At 35.5% G+C, this 21,838-nt stretch overlaps 1 long non-coding RNA gene across 2 annotated transcripts in view; it reads right to left on the reverse strand.

The window, feature by feature from the left end:
- LOC117801555 overlaps positions 1-21,838 on the reverse strand; it is a 472,624-nt gene that overhangs the window by 180,845 nt on the left and 269,941 nt on the right. The window lies entirely within an intron of this gene.

The following is a 21,838-nucleotide window of genomic DNA, read 5'->3' on the forward strand; positions in this document are numbered from 1 at the left end:
CCAGGCTTTCTAACAAAAGTATAGTGAATTCAGTCTTTCACCATCACTTGAAGCAGACTCTAAAGCCAAGCGGAAAAGCCAGTATTATGATTACTATTTAAACCAAACATATTCAGGAGTGCTAAGAAGAATCATGTTCTATTACCTGCATTTAAAAATGGTTCAATGACGGGAGATCTTTATCTAAAGTACTGTTATGCTTGCAAAAAATTTAAAATCATATTCAGGGTTTTACAAAACGATGGACTAACATTACCCCTCCTCCATGGACGGACGCCCACACATCGCACTTTAAAGGACAAAGATGTAAAAAGATCATTAAACCATGATTTGCTTAAAATTTCGTCATCCCCATCCCCCCCCCCCAAATTCCTGGATCTAAGAAACAGACCCTAAAAATACTCTGTGGTCTTTTTTGTGCCATGTTCTTTGGGTCACTTTTTTAAGAAGTGATAGAAGCGAATGTTCACGAGTGCACGCACATACACACATGGGGACCATTCTGGTGTCCTCTCCATTTGTAATTCAAAATACAAACAACTCTAAACCATAAAGCAAAAACTGACACATGTGCTGAAACTAAAATTGCTTTATTCTAGATTGCAGAATTCTGGGCAAATTTTGCTAATGCCCTAAGCACATGCTTGGGTGCCCAGTGGGAATCAAGCGCAGGCTGCAGACACATGTGTCCCGGGCTTCAGCACAGCAAGAATAAAGGAGATAAGCTCTCACAGAATGAGAAATTTGAATTTTCAGTTCTCATTCCCTTATTCAGCAAATATTTATTAAGTATTCGTATGTGGGTTGGCCTTGTGACAGGCACAGGGGAACAGCAATGAATCAAGTGAACATGCCCCCATGCAGGAGTCATTCAATGAGAACTTTCAAGGGAAAAAAGCTTACTTCTACATGTAATCATTGCCATAAAATGCTAAAGGCACATTTATCGGTGATAAAGTAATCAAGAAACAAACTAGTAGAAATTGGAAAGTGGAAGTGAAACAGATATTGAAAAGTAAATTACAGATAGATATGGGTTCTTTGTCCCAAATTTTCTCCTTTTAATGGGAAATTTATTAGTTCTTTTTCATAATTCTGTTTAAGTTCTCTATAGAAACCAATGCAAAAATTGTATGTTGCCCTGCCAATTAAAAAACAAAGAAAAGAGAGAGAGAGAAAAAAAAGAAAGAAATGGGAGAAATTCACTTCTGGAAAGATGTAGTAGACAGATTTTTCCTAATCTTCCTGCTAGGTACAACTAAAAACCCTGGACATCATACATAAAACAAATGTAAGGAGACTCTGAATGATGGAGAGAAGAGGACAAAACAGCCAGGGACCTCAGGACCTAAGGAACAACACTGTGGTAAGTTCCCTGGATTTTATTTTTGCCTCATCTATCCAAAACTTAGAGTGGAAGAAGCCAGCAACCCAAGATACCAATTGGTGCAGACCAGAGAAGTCCCAACAAAAGCCTGTTCTTTGTAGCCAAAGGACCGAGAAAGCAGCAGCCTAGAAAGACAGAAAGCACTGGGGAAATACTACTTTGCTCTAGTCATACACCATACAAACAGCCACCCCCATACCAGCAAAGGCCCAATGGGGAGCCTCCCACAGACCCTTGGTAGGCTAGAACAAAGCATCCCAACTTCTTCTCTCCAACCCCAGACTGGTGTAAAGAAGTTTGAGTAGGAAATTGGGACTTTTGTCACTGTCAAGGGATAACAAGTTCCCTACCCTAACCCAGTGTAGTGTCAGTGTAGACTACATAGGGCTCCTGGACTTCCACCCAAACCCAGCAAATGAGGCACCATTCTCCCTCCCTACTAAGGTTGTATTGGACAGAAGAGGCCTAGTAGAGAGTCGGGACATTAGAAATTGTCCAGCCCTACAATTCCCCAACCTGTAAGGTGCCAGAAGAGGCCACGATGGGGGCAGTAACAAACCACTGACATCCCTCCTGGCCAGGAAAGTATCAGTGGAAGCCTCCTGGGGAATAGGAACTCTCACTCCCACGCAGCAGGAACAGAGAGCCCTCCCACTCAGGTGGCAACGCTATTCCTGGCAATAACAAGGTGTGCCCCCTTTCTCTCCTGGAGTGGTGTCAGAGGAAGCTAGCTAAAACAGAAGGTCTAAATAATATCCAGAGTCTCATAATACCCCAAATGTCCAGGTTTCAACTGAAAATCATTTGTCATACAAAGAAGCAGAAACATTTCAAACTGAATGTAAAAAGACATCAATACTTGTGAGCGCCAAGATAATAGAGATGTTAGAATTATCTCACAAAGATTTTAAAGCAGCCACCATGAAAATGTTTCAAGGAAAAATTATGAACATAATTTCAAAAAAAAGTCTTATCAAAGAAATAGAGGCTTTCTAGAATAGCCAGATAGGAACTTTTAAAACTGAAAAATATGATAACTATGATAAATAAAAAAATGCAGGAGGCAAAGGAAAGAACCAGTGAATGAGGAGAGAGAAAATAAAAATGATCCAGTCTGAACCACACAGAGAAAATATGCTAAAAAAATAAATAGAGACTCACCAACTGTGGAACTATAATAAAAGAAAAAACTTTTGTGACAGTGGAGTCCCAGAAAGAGAAAGGAAAGAGGGCAAGGCATAAAACATGCTAAAAAAAAAAAAAAAAGTAATGGCCCCAAACTCCCCAAATTTAGTAAAAGGCTGGCAGATTTAGTAGGCTGAGCAAACCACAAGCAAGAAAAAAAAAAAAAAAGACATCATATCAAAATACATCTAGTCAAACATCTGAAAACTAAAGACAAAGAAAAAATCTTGAAAGCAGGAAGAGAAAAACATAATCTTCCTTTGGAGAAAAAACAATTCTGACAAGTAAATTTCTCATCAGAAACCATGGAGGCCAGAAGTAAGGGGTACAACATTTTTAATGGCTGAGAGAAAAGAACTGTCGATCCAGAATCCTAAGTATGGAAAATATCCTTTAGGACTGAAGGGGAAATCAAGACATTATCAGATGAAGGAAAAATAATATAATTTTTCAACACTAGACCCTCCTTAAAAGAGCAGTTAAGGAAGTTGTCTAAACAGAAAGGAGATGATAAAAGAGAATCTTGGACCTTTAGAAAGGAATAAAGAATTCAGTAACAAAAATATGAGTAAAAATAATAGACTTTCCTTCTCTGAGGTTTTCTAAATTATGTTTGATGGCAGAAACAAAAATTTAACAATGTCTGATGTTATTCTAAATGTAGGTAGAAGAAATACTTCAGACTATTATATTATAAATGGGTATGGATAAAGGTACAAAAAGGGAGGTAAAGTTTCTGTACTTCACTTGAACAAGTAAAATGAAGACACCAGTTCATTGTGATGTTATGTATATAAAATCTAATACATAAAACAACCTCTAAAAACTACACTAAGAAATACACTGAAAAATACTAGGAAGTCAAAATTCTAAAAAGTCTAAAAAGTGTTTAAATAACACACAGGAAGTCAGATGAAATGAAAAACAAAGAGGAAAAAAGCAAAGAATCAAATGGCAGCCTTAAGCCATAACATATCAATAATTAAATTGAGGGGTGCTTGGATGGCTCAGTTGGTTAAGGCTCCGACTCTTGATTTTGGCTCAGGTCATGATCTCAGGGTCATGAGATTGGGCCCCACATGGGGCTCCAAGCTAGGCACGGAGCCTGCTTAAGATTCTCTCTCTCCCCTCCCCGCTCTCAAAAAAAATTAAACTGAATGTAAGTTGTCTGAATACACCAATTAAATGGCAGAGATATGCTTAGTGGATTTTTAAAAAATGTGACTTAATTATATGCTGTCCAAAAGGAACTTGATTCAAATACAATGATATACACAGTTTTAAAGTAAAAGCATGGAAACAACATATATATATATATATATATATATATACACACATATATATGCACACACATGAACATATTATAGGTATTTCTATACATATATATATTACACACACATTATATTTATGTCTTAGGCAAACATTAATCAAATAAAGCAGGAATAGCAACATTAATATCAAATAAAAGACTTTCAAAGTAAAAAAATTACCAGAAACAGAAATAAACATCATAAAATGATTAAAAGGAATATCCGACAAGAAAACATAACAACCCTGAATGTATATACATGAAAGAGTTACAAAATGTATGGAATAAAAACTGGCAAAATAGAAAAAAATAGACAAATCCATGATTATAGTTGTAAACTTCAACATACCTAGAACAACTGATAGAAAATTAGGAAGCATATACAACTTAATATCATCAACAAACAGGATCTAATTGATATTTTTAGAACATATAGCCAACAATAAAAGAATACATTCTTTTCAAGGGCCCACAAATATATTCCAAGATAGGCCATATCCTGGTCCATAAAGCAGTTATCAACAAATCCAAAATCCTACAGAGTATGTTTTCTGACCAAAATGGAATCAAATCAGAAACCAACAATAGAAAGATAATGGCAAAATCTCTAAACACTTGGAAGCTAATCAACACTTCTAAATAACCATAAGTCAAAGAGGAAAACGAGGAAAAAATACACTGAATGAATGAAATTGAAAATAGAATATAGCAAAATTTGTGGGACAAAGCTATAGCAGTGCTCAGAGGGAAACTGATAGCACTGATTACATACATTAGAAAAGAGAAAAGTCTCAAATCAACGATACACACTCCAATCTCAAGAACCAAGAAAAAGAAGACTAAAATCAACCTAAGGCAAAATAATAATAATAATAATAATAATAATAATAATAATAATAATAATACAAATAAATGAAATTGAAAAACAGAAGAAAAGTAGAGAAAATCAATGAAGCCATGAGTTTGTTCTTTGAAAAGATCGATAAACTTCTTGACAAGCCTCCAGTATGACTAACAAATAAAAAAAAAAAAGACAAACTGCCAATCAGGAATGAGACAGGCATATCACTACAGACCTCTAGAAAATAATGGAAAACTACAAACCCTAAACATAGGACTTAGACAATTTAGATGGAGTGAACTAATTCTTCAATAATAAAAATTACCCAACTCACTGAATATGAGTTAGATTATTTGAATAACCATGTAACTATTAAGGAAATTGAATTTGTAACTTAAAAACTCTCTCGAAAAGAAAACTCCAAACCTGGATGGTTTTGTTGGATAATTCTAACAAATATTTAAAGAAGGCTTAACACACACATGTACTACACAATTTGTTTTAGAAAATACAAGAGGGGACAATTTCCAATTTATTTTATGAGACGAATATTATCCTGATACTAACATAGACAAACATAGTAGAAAAAGAGAAACACATAGACCAATATCCCTCACAAACATCAATTTAAGATCTTTAATACTGTACTAGCAAATAGAATTCAGAAATCTATAAAAAGAATTATATACCATGACTAGTTGAAAGTTATTCCATGAATGCAAGTCTGGTTCAATATTCTGAAATCAATCAATATAATCCACCATAACTAGGCTAAAGAAGAATTCTCAAATCATGATATCAATAGATGAAGAAAAATTCAGCACCCATTAATGATTGAATACTCTGACAATCAGGAATAGAGGGAAACATCCTTAGTTTGACAAAGATCTTCTATTAAAAAAAAAAAAATCCAGGGGCGCCTGGCTGGCTCAGTCCTTAAGCGTCTGCCTTTGGCTCAGGGCATGATCCCGGAGTCCTGGGATCGAGCCCCATATCAGGCTCCTCTGCTGGGAGCCTGCTTCTTCCTCTCCCACTCCCCCTGCTTGTGTTCCCTCTCTTGCTGGCTGTCTCTCTATAAATAAAACCTTAGAAAAAATCCACTATAGTTAGCATTCTACTTAATGGTGAAAAACTAAATGCCATCCCCATAAGATCAGCAATAAGGCAAGGATGTTCACTCTTACTATCTATTTGATTTAATGCTTCAAGTTCTATTCTAGCTGGTGTAATAACATGAAAAAAAGGGAAATAAAACATAGAAATATAAAAACAATATTAATTAAAATCACTCAAAATTTAAACACTTAGGTATAGGTCTAAAAAAATGTATAGAACTTGTATGCTGATGAAAGAAACCTAAGAAATCTGGAAAGAGATATCATGTTCATGGATTGCAAGTCTCAACATAGACGTCAATTCTTCTCAAATGGATATAAAGGTTTAATGCAATTCCCACCAAAATTAAGGAAAATTTTTGATAGAGATATGCAAAATTATTCTAAACTTTATATTGAAATGCAAAGAATTAGGAACTAGAATAGCTAAAACAATTTTGGAAAAAATATATTGGGAGGAATTGTCTAATTTCAAGACTTATATAATAGTATATTATTTAATATACTAATATTGGGTATAATATTATCTATCTATATAATAGTATGTTATTAATAATAAATATAACAATAGATTACTATTTGATTGTAATCATGACTGAGGTATTGGCAGGGAAATAAACATGTCGATCAATGAAACAGAACAGGGAAGCTAGAAATAAACACATACATATATGCCCAACTGACTTTTGACAAAGATGCAAAACCATTTCAATGGAGGAAAGTTAGTCTTTTCAACAAGTGGTACTGGAGGGAGCACAAAAAGAGAGAGCGAGAACTTTGACTTATATCTATACAAAATTTATACATCCTATACAAAAATTAATTCAGAGTGGATTACAGACTTACATGTAAACATAAAAGTATAAAACTTCTAGGTAATAACTCCAAACAAAATCTTTGGGATCTGAGGCTAGGTAAAATGTTCCTAGTATTGACACCAAAATCACAATCCATAAAAACTGATAAATTGATCTTCATCAAAATTAAAAACTTTTGCTCCATAAAAAATTCCATTAGAAGGATAAAAAGACAAGTTGCAGATTGGAAGAAAATATTTTCAAACCACATACCTGACAGAGAACCAATATCTAGACAATATAAAGAACTCTCACAACTCAACAGTAACAACAACAACAACAACAACAAAAAATCAAACAATCCAAATGGAAAATGGGGAAAGATAAGAGGCATTTCATCCAAAAGGGTATACAGATGGCAAACAAACACATTAAAAGATGTTGAATATCCTTAGCCATTTGGAAAATGCCGAGTAAAACAATGAAATATCACGACATGCCTATTAGAAGAGATAAAACAAAGCAAAATAGTGACAACTCCAAACATTGGTGAGGATATTGGCACGCATATTACTGCTGATGCGAAATGTACAATGGTACAGCAACTCTGGAAAACAGTCTATCATTTTCTTTTAAAAACTAAACATATGCTGGGTCCCCTAGTTGGCTCAGTTGGTTAAGCATCTGACCCGTGATTTTGGCTCTGGTCATGATCTCAGGGTGGTGAGATCGAGCCCCATGTCAGGCTCCATGCTGGGTGTGGAGCCTACCTAAGATTTTCTCTCTCCCTCTCTTCCTTTCGCCCTCTCTCCCCCACCCCCCAAAAAAGAAAAAAAACCCTAAAAGCTAAACATATGCTTACCATACAACCCAACAATTTGGCTTTTGGGCATTTATCCCAAAGAAATGAAAATTTATATTCATGCAAAAACCTGTACATGAATATTTACAACAACTCTTTTCATAATAGCTCCAAACTGGAAACAACCCAGATGTCCTTCAACTGATGAGTAGTCAAACAAACTATGGTACATCCATAGGATGTGATACTAGTCAGCAATAAAGAAGAGCCAAGTATTGATATGCTCAACAACCTGTATGATTTCAAGAGAATTAAGCTGAGTGGCCCCAGATTATGCTGTAACCTCAAAGGTTGCATTCTATATGACTACATTTCTAAATCCTTTTTTTTAAAAAGATTTTATTTATTTATTTGACAGAGAGACAGCCAGCGAGAGAGGGAACACAAGCAGGGGAGTGGGAGAGGAAGAAGCAGGCTCCCAGGGGAGGAGCCTGATGCGGGGCTCGATCCTAGAATGCCGGGATCACGCCCTGAGCTGAAGGCAGACGCCCAACGACTGCGCCAGCCAGGTGCCCCTACATTTCTAAATTCTTGAAATGATAAAATTATAGAGATGAAAAACAGGTTAGTGTTTAAGGGTTGTCAAGGTGGGGGTGAGAATAGAATGGAAGTGGGTGCGACTATAAAAGGGCAACATGAGGAATCCTTAAGGTGATGGAAATATTTTGGATCTTGAGTGTATTCATGTCAGTATCTAAGTTGTGATGCTGTACTGTAGTTTTCAATATGTTACCACTGGAGAAAACTGGGTAAATCATACATGGTACCTCTCTGTTTTATGTCTTAGAACTGCATGTGAGTTATCTCAAAATAACAAAATAAACAGTGTAAACTTTTTTTTTTTTTTTAAGTAACAAATACACCAAGGCGTCTGCTTTTACTGGCTGTGCGCACCATTCTTAAGTGATTGTCAAGAAAACTCTCCTGGAAAAATCTGAATGTACTAGCTGATTATTGGTTTATTTAGACTTGAAATCCCAGAGTGCTAGCCAATGCACAATGATTTGATCAGCTAGGAAAAATTAGCTTGGGGAAATGTTCTAAATCAGGGTTCAGCAGACTTTTCTGTAGAGGGCTAGATAAGAAATGTTTTAGGTGCTGCGTGTCATAGGCTCTTTGTTGCAATGCCTTGACTCTGCTATTGGGGTATGAAAGTCATCACAGACAATGCATGAGATGAAAGAATATGGTAGTGTTTCAATACACTTCATTGCTGGACGACAAAACTGTAATTTCTCAATTTTCACATACAAATAAGTTTGCTTGCTTTTCCAAACATATACAAATATAAAAATCATTCTTAGCAAGTAGACTACAAAAACAGGTCCTGGATTTAGCCCAGGGGCTACAGTTTACTGACTTTCCAGCCAAATCACTTTTTTGGAATCATTTATTGTTTCATGATTCAGTTTCATTTCCTTTTTCTTTTCTTCTTGAACATCTTCTACATTTCAAAAGCTGCTAACTGCTCCCATTTAGGAATTCCCCCATCACTGTCTGTCCATCTATGTTTTCTTTGCTCATGGTACCAAGGGAGACAAACACAAGTTTTATTGTTAAAATGTGGAGCGTGGCACAAAGTAGGAAATTGAATAAACATCACCTTTTGTTTAAATTTCTTTGTAATTTTAGTGAGAAATAATGTTGCCTTTTACTGTGCCTTTTTAATGATACATGCCCTGAGAATCTTTAAAAGAAGAAATTGCATGAGCAAACTACTTGAGAGATTTGAACTTATTTGGACCAGAAGTTGAAAAAAAAAAAAAAAGATAAATAGAAAGGCAGTTAGAAACAGGGTGGGTGCTGTAGGATGGATAAGAAAGTTGTTCAGAGAGGAAATCCTAAAAGTTCTCATTGCAAGAAGAAACTTTTTCCCCCTCTTTTCTTTCTTTTCTTTTTATTGTACCTGTATGAGAAGATAGATGTTAGCTGAACCAATTGTGGTAACCATTTTACAATATATGTAAATCAAACCATCACGTTAGATGACTTCAACCTAAAGGGTGATGTATGACAATTGTTTCCCAATAAATTTGGGGGGAAAAGAAACTGGTATGTTGTAGTTGTAGGTGTCACTTGCACAGTGGTGGTTGGGGAGTGGGGTGGTAAGGAGAGAGGGCATTAAAAAGCAGAAAAGAAAAGGCGCTCATGACAGTAAAAAACAGTTTGAAATTGTTAAGTTAATTAAACAAGGAAACCATTAAACTGAGGTGGTTTAATGTCTTAGTAGCCTTCATAAGCAACCCCAAGCCTAAGCTTGTAATGCCTCAAGGCACCCAAGGATGACCAATCACAAGGGAACAACTAGGTTTTTCCAAATTAGGCAACTGTTTAAGCAACAGCCAATCAAATAATTTCTTGCTTTGCTTCTGTGTCTTCTCTATAAAAGTCTTTCCCCTAGTTCCTATTGGCGGATCACTTCTGAGAGCTTCTAACCACTTTTGGTTTGGTGCTGTCTGATTTGAAACCATTTTTACCCAAATAAATGATTAAAATTTTTAATATGCCTCAGTTTATGTTTTAACAAAATTAAACTTAAGTCAGAAGAAAACAAAACCACATCAAGCACAAAGTGAAATTTAAAAGAAAAGCCTAGATGGGAGTAAGGATAGTATACAGTAACTTGCATAACTTGTATATTCTTGTAGTCAAAATACTTCATTGAGGCCATGTGGGTAAAGGGATAGGCTTCTAATGGAATTATTATTCTCATAAAAAATAAGATTTTTTCCTACAAATTATTCTTAAATACACTATAGAATGCAGTTATTAAATCATATAAATGAATAACATTTTGGAGTCCTTAGACAATGTTGCCTAGAATTTCTTTAGAGAATTAGAATGAATAAACAAAGAACAAAGCTTTTTTTAGAACTAGCTTCAAATAATTACTAAAGAAAATTAAAGTGATTATTATTTTTACCCTTATGATCAACTAAAAACCAAGGCACATTAAAAACTCAGGACCATTCACTATCTTTTTTATCAAATGGGACCTGATGAAAACATTTCAATTGGAATGGTAAGTTTTAAATAAACATAATTTCTTAAAATACTGACCATAAAGTAAAATGAGGTTTTATCATACTGATATGAGTTAATATGTATACTTGAGCATGTTAAAACCCTTTAGTAGATAGATATAAATAGAGATATATTAATATCTATTGAGCATTCTCAAATTATAGTTCTGGTGCTAAGCAATTTATGTGATTCGTTGATAACTCAAAGATTACTTTCTCTAACCCAACTTTTATGAGCATGAAGAAGATTGTACGTGTATAGTTATCTTTGCTGGTACAACACTACCCAACACACATTGGGGAAAATGTGGTTTTTAAGTGTGTGGTAACACTGGTGTATTAAGTGGCTTAGGGTTTTAACCATTATTTTTCCAGTAATTACGGAATTACACATTTCAGTTTTTATTTTTCCAATATAGAGAACCTGAGTAAGATGCAATTTTCACATTGCATATTACCTGAGTATTTTTTAAATGCCTTTTTTGTTGTTTTAGGGAATCTGGGCCTCCTCAGATCTAGAGATTTGGCCCACAAGTAATTAACAGATTCTTTTAGGCTTTGGCTATTTTAAAAATTTGGGGTAACAAGATCGTCTTCTGAAGGGCGGGCCTGAAATAAATTAATATAAGATTAAGAGAAAAAAAGCCCCCAAATTCAAAGTACATATTTTAAATGCTCTACTTTCTTGGGTCCTTTAATAGGTTCTAGTAATAGATTAAGAGATTGAAAAGGTGAATAGCATCAAGTTTAAATTAATAAATTTGGGTAGTTAAAAGTGTTACAGACTGGAGAGCCTGGGTGGCTCAGTTGGTTAAGCGTCTGCCTTTGGCTCAGGTCATGATCCCAGGGTCCTGGGATAGAGTCCTGCATCAGGCTCCCCGCTCAGCGGGGAGTTTGCTTCTCCCTCTCCCTCTGCTCCTGCTCTCTCTCCCCCACAAGCACACGTGCTCTCTCAATAAATAAATAAAATCTTAAAAAAAATGTCATGGACCGTTAAAACTGTTGGTTATGTTATTAATCTTTAAGAAGCAAAGATTAGGGGCACCTGGGTGGCTCAGTCAGTTAAGCATCTGACTCTTGATTTTGGCTCAGGTCACCCTGTGTCAGGCTCTGCACTCAGCTTGGATTCTGCTTAGGATTCTGTCTCCCTCTCTGTCTGCCCCTCCCCCCTTGAGCTTACACTCTCTCTCAAATAAATAAATAAATAAAATTTTTTAAAAAAGAAGAGAATTTCTCTTAAGTATGTATGATCTTTTATTTCCTGGCTTACATACAAGTGAGGCTCACATACTAAGCAGTCTTCTAAGTCTGGCACCTTACGTGTGCACGTAGTAGCTATGCCTTATACGTCAACTAATTTCAGGTTTCACGGAAAGGAAGAACTATAAGAACTTCTGTTTAGCAAAATGGAAGTCTTTATTAGAGTTAAGCAACAAAGTCATAAAGCCAAGGCATTCGTTTCTACTTAATGGGAAGCACCATGAGGACTTCCTTGACTTGATATTAAATGTTCATATAGCTTCACCAATTGCATCTCCAGAAGTAAGTGGTAAAGTTTTTGGAAGCAAGCAGAGCATAAGCCAATGGTGTCCAGTCAAGATCCAATCCCAGATCTGAGGCAATATTGGGAGTACTGCTGGGAAGGGCATGACTTTATTATTCCCTTTTGGCTGCTGGATTATTTGAGAGGACTGTTTCTCTGCAGTCAAGTGAATATGCCCAGCGTAATGTAAGGGTGCTTGGTGAATCAAAAACACAGTAATTATTAATTAATGCAATCTCAGGAGGGTAGAGGCAGCTCATTCTACAATGTACAAAAGTGTCTCTGCATGTGAGGAACTGCACCTCAGTTTTCTGTTCACCACATCTCCCCAGAACTTTTTCCAGTGTCTGTTCTCAATTATAGATAGCACATTCTACTTTTGAAGTCACATATGACCTGACATTACCCTCACACATGTACTGCCTATTATTGATATTTTAAAATAATTTTGATTTCAGATAAAATTGCCCTCAACCTCCCCACTAACTTGTGTTTGTGCTGGTGTAGTGCTACTCTTCAGGTCTGCATACCTTCTGTATGTGTGATGACAGATTCTCCTTAAAAGGGGTGTGGCTGAACCAAGAGTGGGCAGAATTAGCAAAACATGGATTATTCATATGCTGCCATCTGTGGTCAATTGTGTCAAATGTATTCCAGATCCATAATGGGAATTCTCCAGATTATTCCCATATTGGTGGTCTGAGTACAATCAGTTTTTACCTCTCTCAAGGAGAACCAAATGAAAATTCCACGGGATGCTTACATTTGGAATCATGTCATGTGCAGCACAAGGAACTTACTGTTCATGTTTTATAAGCAATCTTTTTTCTATTATGATGTTAATATGAGTGACAACATTGTTTTTTGTTTATCGACCACCTTTATTTTGTGAGTAATGCAAGGATAATTTTATTTGTATTACCTTCATGAATTAAGAACTTTTTTATTTCCCAAAACACTACCTGTAACTAAAAAAAAAAAAAAAAAACATGAGTTGAACCCACTTTAATCTGTTCTTTTTTCTATTGTTCCCCAATTCTTTAGCTATAAGAAAGATATTATAGAACTATGGATTTTACATGACATTATCAGAGAATGGAATATTCCACATATTACTTTTTAGAATTGAAACTTTATTCCATTAACAGGGAAATCACATTGAAAAACACACATACACACACTCATACATATATATACATATATATATATACAAGTATATTATATATATAAATATATAAAAAATTTCATATTTTGACTTACCAAACAGAACATATTGTTATAATTTTTGTTTTATAGGTAGATTTAGTTTTCTAGGTGTCATTAGTATGAACTTTGGTTATTGAACTTTGGTTGAACATAGTGTCCCAGTTCTATAATGGAGCAAAGATAGTTTTTCACAAAAAAGAAGGTGCATCAAGAGAATGAAAAGACAAGCCATATACTGGGAGAAAATATTTGCAAAAGACCTATCTGACAGGGCTATAAAAATGTGTTATCCAAGATATAATACAGAACTCTAAAATTCAACAATAAGAAAACAAACAACCTAATTAAACAATGGGCCGAAGACCTTAACTGACTCCTTACCAAAGAAGATGTACGGATGGTAAACAAGGATCTGAAAAGATACTCCACATCATATGTTATCAGAGAAATGCAAATTAAAATAACAATGAGACACCACTACACACTTGCTAGAAGGGCCAAAATTTGAAACACTGACAACGCCAAGTGCTGCCAAGGATGTGGAGCAACAGGAACTCTCATTCACTGCTGGGGGAACACAAAATGGTACAGCCACGTTGGAAGACACTTTTTCTTACAACTAAACATATGCTTACCATATGATCCAGCAATTGTATTCTTTGGTATTCACTCAAAGGAGTGAAAAACATACATCCAACAAAAACCTACACACATATGTTTACAGCAACAGATCAGAAGGAAGGACAGGATCATCAGGCACAGCACAGTGACACTACTCTATACTCTAATGGTGACAGATGTCATCATATATTTGTCCAAACCCAGAGAAAGGATAACATCGAGAGTGAAGCCTAGTGTAAACTTCACGGACTTTGGGGGATAATGGTGCATCAACAAAGGTTCATCAACTGCGACAGATGCACCACTCTGGTGGGGGATGTTGATAATAAGGGAGGCTGTGCATATGCAGGTGGGCAGGAGATATATGGGAAATCTCCATATCTCCCTCTCCATGTTGCCCTGAACCTAAAACTGCTCTAAAAAAAAAATCTATTTAAAAAAAAAATGTGCTTCCTTAACTTGCCATAGCATCAAGTATCTATGTAACCTATTGTGCATAGTATAAAGTCAACACAAGTTCCCAAAAATAGACTTTGGTTATTTATCTATAAGCTACATGGTTTTTATATATTTATATTTGATTACATGTTGCATTATATAGATTTTATAATTTGGGTTTCAACAACGTCATTCATTTTTCTTTCTTTGTCAGGATGTCAATCTTTTCCTATCTGTCAGGGTGTATGCCAACTCCTTATTTATTGAATTTAATCTGCTGTGGCTCAGAAATAAAACATATAACCAGGAAATGATAGTAGTGTCAAGGTTGCCATCATTACTTTAATAGCTAATAAATAATGAGTACTGCATATGTGTAAGGTGCTATGCAAGAAACAGGTCTATGTCTTCAGAAAGCTTAAAATCTTGTAGAAATTATCATTTCTACATATGCCAAAAAGTTCTTATTTTTAAAGATTTATATTTATTTTAGAGAGAGGGGGAGAGAGTGGAGGGAGGAGCAGAGGGAGAGGAAGAGAGAGAATTCTCAAGCAGACTCCCTGCTTGATCCCAGCACCCCGAGATCATGACCTGAGCAGAAATCAAAAGTTGGATGCTCAACTGACTGAGCCACCCAGGCACCTCACAAAATATTATTTAACATAAGGCCAAATGTTTTCTCTCCAGCAGGTTATGACAGTTGAGACATAGGTGCCTTTAAACGTGGAATGTGATTGAGAATAGGTGTAAAGAGAAGGTTGGGTGAGAAGGGGTGAAAACAAAAACTAGACTAGCTTTATGTGGACCTAGACACTGTTAGCTAAGTTGAAATCTGGAAAGTAAGAATAATTCTGTGACATATTTCAAAATTCACTCTGTGCTTTAAGTATTACAAAAACCACATGCTTGATGGGATGTGTGCTGCAGAGGTTGTCTGATAGTGTGATGGTATCTAGGGGGCACCAAAAGAAGTATTTGGTGTAATATCTGCTCTAATCAATCACATACCGAACTTCAGGTCAAAGATAGAAAAGAAAAAAATAAAGTTCAGATACAATGTATATACAGGAGTAAAATCATTATTGCATAGCTTGTTTGATTAAATAGTTCAAGTGTGACACAAGGTAGACCTGAAAACCTTGACTGCTTTCAAAATAATTTTGAAGTTGATTTCTAATGAACGAACTCCATGCATTGTTTGTCCAAGTGTGTGCTTTCTTATTACTGGAAGAAAAATACGTGTGTGTGTGTAGTGTTATTTACTTACAGTTGAAAGTATTCCTTATGATGCTTTCAATTTTGAAGAAAAAGAACATCTTATTATTTGTTCTTTTCATTTTAACATAGGCAAAAGAAGAAACTAGATTGGTAAAACTTAACAGTAGTATTTTCATATGCTAAATATGCACTTTGGTTAAAATAATAATCTAACAACTTAGAATCTGTTTTAGAAAACAGCTCATAGTGTAGTCAGAATTGGGGTCAGAGTTGACTATTTAATTTCACTTGCTTTATTCACTTCACAAACAATGCATCAATGATCACTGTGTTTGATTTTGATAATGGTGATTCCTGAAAGATAAATTTCCAGGGTGTGGAGAATAGATCTATTTAGCTATTCAGTCTGAGCTTCTGAAATGTTAACATGTGCATGTGTATATACAAAAATTTCCTACATATGTTGATCAGGCATGGTCAATATGCTTTATTTCAAAAGGTTTATTGCTTAGATTATACTACAAGACTGTTTTCCCCCACATACATAATAAGCATCTAAGAATACATTTATACAGTCCTATCACTATATTTAAAAACTTTTTTTATGTTTCACCCTTCCTACTCCTTTCACTATCATTTGTCCAAATGATAAATTCCTTTCTTCAATCTGAGTAGTGAACTGTGGAAGTATTTTCCTTTTTACAGTTGTGGGAATTCATACTTGCTAGTAATAGGGAAATAAGTATCAACTTAAGTCAAGGAAGTGCTTTTTACCTTTATTTTTTTAAAGATTTATTTATTTCCTTTAAAGAGAGAGAGCATGAGCACGAGTGGGAGGAGCAGAGGGAGAGGGAGAGAGAGAAACTCAAGCAGACTCCACACTTAGCACGGAGCCTGACGCAAAGCTCAATCTCGCAATCCTGAGATCATGACCGGAGCCGAAATCAACGGTCAGAAGCTCAATGGACTGCACCACCCAGGCACCCCAAGGAAGTGCTTTTTAAACACTGGGGAGTTGGGTGCCTGGGTGGCTCACTCGGTTAAGTTTCTGCCTTGTCTCAGGTCATGATCCCAGGATCCTTCGATCAAGTCTCATGTCCGGCTCCCTGACCAGCAGGGAGCCTGCTTCTCCCTCTTCTCCCTGCTTGTGCTCTCTCTCACTATCTCCATCTGTCTCTCTCTCACTCAAATAAATAAAATCTTAAGAAAAAAAAAAAAAAGACTGGGGAATTGCTACAGAACGAAGTCTCACCATCATGAGCACACCCGCATGTTTACTTAGGTTTCAACAGAGGCAAGAAAACTGTGTAGAGGGATCCTATAGAAGAGATTGCCCTGCTGACATAGGGTTGACCAGATGTTCTGATGTCCTTTTTGCACTGTGACTCTGGGTAAGTCATTTAATCAATGTACGCTGACTTTCCTCTCCTTTGTAATAGGAATAAAGGTAATAATTACCCTATTCGGTTACTGAAGGAATTAAATAAGTTAATTAACCTAAAAGACTTAGAACATGTCTAGTACATAGTAAGCATTAAATAGCTACTATACCAATTTTTAAGCCTCAGAACTTTATGCCCAACTAAAAAAAATAACAAAAATCTATCTAGCAGTATTTCCCAGCAACATTTCTTATGAACATCAATGGTATAACCATGATTGTACATTTATATGATGCTATATTTTACATCTATCATTTGATAATTATCACATCTTTAAAAGTTAAGCGGAGCAGGTGCTATTATTCTCATTTACAAATCAGTGAACTGAAGGCCAGAGCAATTAATATACCTTCTTAAAGTAATATATCTGGAATGTAAAACCCAGAAACCCAAGCCATCTGATTCCTATCCAAGGGCTAGTTTTCTTTCATCAGGCATGCCGTTTTTTTTTTTAAAGTAAATCTTTTAGCTTGTTGTATTTTTTCCCTTTCTGTTTCTCCCTTTCTTTCTCTGTCTCTCTCCCTCTCTTTCCTCTCCTCGTCCCCCTACCACCTGTGGGGTAATGGGAATAGGTGGAGGCATAGAATGTAACATTGTTTTTTCTGTATAATTGTGTTAAACATTTTTAGTATTGTTTAGACCACTAGATGTTGGGTTGTTTTTGTTTTTTTGGAGGAGGAAGGATAAAATTCACTGAAAATAAGTAAAAGTAGGGGCATCTGGGTGGCTTAGTCGGTTAAGTGTCGGATTCTTGGTTTCAGCTCAGGTCATGATCTCAGAGTCCTGAGATTACGCCCCGTGCGGGATTCTGCACTCAGGGGCGGGGGAGTCTGTTTGAGATTCTTTCCCTGGGCCACCCCCCCACTCATGCTCTCTTTCTTACTCAAATAAATAAATAAATCTTTATTAAAAAAGTAAAAGTAAATAATTTTGAGTTTGGTGAATTCTGATTATCTGGACTATTTGCTTTATGCAGAGAAGAACATGAGGAATGTGAGGAACGTTCAGAGTTCTGTTTTGCGATAACTGCTGAAAAAGCATTCAGTTAAGAATTCAAGTTGAATTATACTGTCATCCGGTTTTATCAACATAATAAACATATCAAAAGATGTATTTGGTGATTATTTTCATAAACAAAAGTCCTACTTTGTAAAAAGCAATTTTCTTATAGATTTCCCCATATAATCTTGAATCTTTGCAATTAAATTTTATCCCTTTCAAATAGAGTTAGATCATTTTTGTTAATTTCTCCAAAGATCAAATTATAATAATAATAGGACCACATGTATTATTATTATTATTTTTTTAAAGATTTTATTTATTTATTTGCCAGAAAAAAAGAGAGACAGGCAGCAAGAGAGGGAACACAAGCAGGGGGAGTGGGAGAGGAAGAAGCAGGCTCCCAGCAGAGCAGGGAGCTGGACCCCGGGATCACGCCCTGAGCCGAAGGCAGATGCTTAACAACTAAGCCACCCAGGCGCCCCAGGACCACATGTATTATTAAAGAGACTGTACTAACTTAAATGCCTGTGAATCTTAGATTTTACAAAACTCCATGTATCATTCTTAAATGGAAACTTGAGTTTGAAACCTAAATCTAACCAATATTTGTATATAAACTTAGGTTAAACTTTCTTGCAAACCACAAATCACAGGTAGGATTCTTAGAGATTTTCAAAAAAAACATCCATTTTATGATAATTAACTAAAATTTTATTTATTTAAAGTATGCGGTCTGATATTTCATTTTTTAAAATATTCATTAATATGTAGTATGGTTCATCTAAGGCAAGTCAGAAATCCAGAAATTCCATAAGAAAACATACAAATATCCTATTAGACTGCATTGCATATATTTTTAAAGTAATTGCAATTTAGAATAGTGATGGAGAATCATCAATCTGGGTTTATTATCAAATTTTTTCTTTACTAGGGCAATAACGTATTTTCTGTTCTAATCTATATTAAATCAGGATAGTTGAAAAAGTCTAGAGTTTAGACAGAAAGTGTAGGTTCACACCTGATAGTTATCATGAAGACTCATATTTGGGCAAAATGTCATGTGTACTAAAAGTAAAATTATTATGACGAGCAAAGGAGTTGGAGTTAGAATCATGAAACTGGCATCATTACTTTAGTCTGTTGTTTTAATAACCGAAAATTCAGTTATAATCAGTCATACAGTGCAGATGAATTAGATAAGAAAAGTGGCTAAGACACATTGATTACTACAAGTTTCCTCGAGATAAGGAAGAGAACAGAAGAGAAAAATGTTCCAAGAAGGATCAAAAGAATAATATTTAATCATGTTTTTTCACAAAGAGAGCTTTCTGCAGGTTCTAAAATACATAAAATGTACTGGTATAATCTTATCACCTTTTGCCTCTTTGAAGAAGAGTACACAAATGTGTTTAACCAACCCAAATCCTACCTCTTTGTTATTTACTTGGTTTAGAAACCTACCTGAGGGCTTTCATCCTTTAATGGCAAATATTTTTTTTAATTTAAATTTGAAGGGGGCAAGCTTCTTCCATTAAAATGTAAACTCCATGAGGGCAGAGATATTTATTTGTCTGTTTGGTTGACTGCTCTATCGCTGGTGCTTTGAGGAGTGTAGGTAAGAAAGAGATGCTTGAAAGATTTGTCAAACTAATGAACATTGAGTTGTTCTCACTTGTATAACCAAGTTAAGTTTCCAAGGTGGTTTTTCTCCTTGGGAAACAAAAATTGTTGTTTTATGTCAAAGTTTAAGTTGAATGTTTTTATTGACCAAAGTAATATTCTGAAAAAAATTAACAAATGTGGAGTCAGCTTTACAAAAATCATATATATAGATAGATAGTCACTCATGCTCAAAATAACAGTTGCAGCAATAAGAAATACTCCTAGCATCTTTCTCTATAGATTGCAACAGAGTATAAATGCAAAACAGCTTTCATTATTTCTACAACATGAAAAATTGTTCTTTTCCATATTTATGGTAAGCTGTGCATTTTTTTAATAGACATAATTTGAGAATAAATTCTTTGTCATTAGTAATAAACCGGACAGTATAAAATCTTACTAAAAATTTTTTTGTTATGCTGTGATTTTGATGAGTATCTCTGAATCTTAAATTTACCAAACACCAGCTACAATGGCATTCCTTATTAAAAGTATGCAAAACATTGTGATAAAGCCAAACATTCAGGGGCTGAAATGCATCATTGTATTTTGAATCCTCAAAAGCGAACATGGCATACAGTGAAAAGATACATTTTTCATGGGGATATTTCATTAAAGTTATATTGTGTTTCTCACTAGTGATAATAAATCAGTAAAATGAATTATTTCATCAAAATATTTGCCTTGCATATGACTTTTCCATCATGGTATGTAGATATTTCCTATTCAAGCATTTCTTTATGACCATGTTTATGGTCGCAATGTGGCAGACATCTTGTGAACCATCCACCCTCAGAAATTTGGGAAATCAGAGGCAGGATCATCACACTACAGAGCTACACTGAGTCTCTAAAAATCTAAGAGTATTTATCTACTACAATGTACACATAGTGTACGTTGTAGTTTCTGGCATTTTCATCTTACACTGGCCATTTATTCAATCGAAAAGATTTTGTGTAGGTGAGGTTGGGGGTGGCAGGAATTCTTTTCCATTCCTGATGTTCTCGTCATATAGAACAATCTAGCTTCTCTCCTTCTCTTAGTCTTCCCAGTGACCCAATCTGATTGACAGGTCTGCAAGAAAAAGTGTCCATGCATAAATCAATCCTCCTTGCTGCCCTATTTTTTTGGGGGATGACCATTCTACAAAAAGGGCTATCAGGCAAGAAAGTGGGGCCTGTCCCACAGGGGAGACGTGGCTTTTCTGGTCTGAATAGATGGGTAAATTCTGATTCTGAGGTTACTGTGGAAAAGCCCCCACACCTGCAGAGGTAAGCTACATCCTCTAATCTAGTCTTTATCCACAATAAATGTGATATTTTGACCTTCCGTCTGCCTCTTCTTTCCCATTCTTTGTCTTATTTCATGGTTGGTTCAGAACTTAAGGGAGGCCCACCTGCAGGGTGTGCTTTTATCAGATCTTTTAAATTAAGACACTTAGCTGTTGAAGAAACATCAACATGTGGAATTTTGCTTCACTTGCAATTTGAAGTAGATTCAATTTGCTGTTATGAGTTAGTCTATTTTCCATATGCTCTCTGTACATAATTCTTAGTATTGTTTATTCCTTAACGTGTCACTTAGGCCACAGAAAATTTCCTGTGAATCCTTTTGTAGTAGTACTGAGTACATAATTGACGCATCTCTTCATACATGACTATTACTGATGAATCATTAGCAAGCAGATAACAGTGTGTAGTTGGGGATTTTTTCCAGGCACGTTGTTGGAATTACTTTCTCTTGTCTCATTTCCTTATGGTCAGTGGCATGCAACTATGAGATAGTTGGCCTGAATTTGAACTGTAGTCTGTAACTCAGGAAGAGAGCAAACCTCACCAGCCCACATAGGAATCAAATCCAGGCTTTGGCCTCATTAGTTCCATGATTCAACCAACTGAGCTAATCAGCCACAGATGCACAATTATTATCAACTGCTGAGTCCACTTCTTGGGGACTATGGGTTGACAAATTGTATCAAAATGTATGTAGGATAAACTCCGATGTGTTGTATGAAATGTATTTGCAAAAGTTAAAAAAAATTTTTTGCATTGTCTTTCCTTTCCAGAAATCTTAACAATTGTGCTAACTATATCCAAATAGAAAATGGATCCAGAATAAAAAAATATACCAATGTGTCCCTTCCCTTCTTCCTCCCATTCCACACACACACACACACACGTACTCAAA

Source organism: Ailuropoda melanoleuca, chromosome 1 (genome assembly GCF_002007445.2).
Source record: "Ailuropoda melanoleuca isolate Jingjing chromosome 1, ASM200744v2, whole genome shotgun sequence".
Classification (NCBI taxonomy): Eukaryota; Metazoa; Chordata; class Mammalia; order Carnivora; family Ursidae; genus Ailuropoda; species Ailuropoda melanoleuca.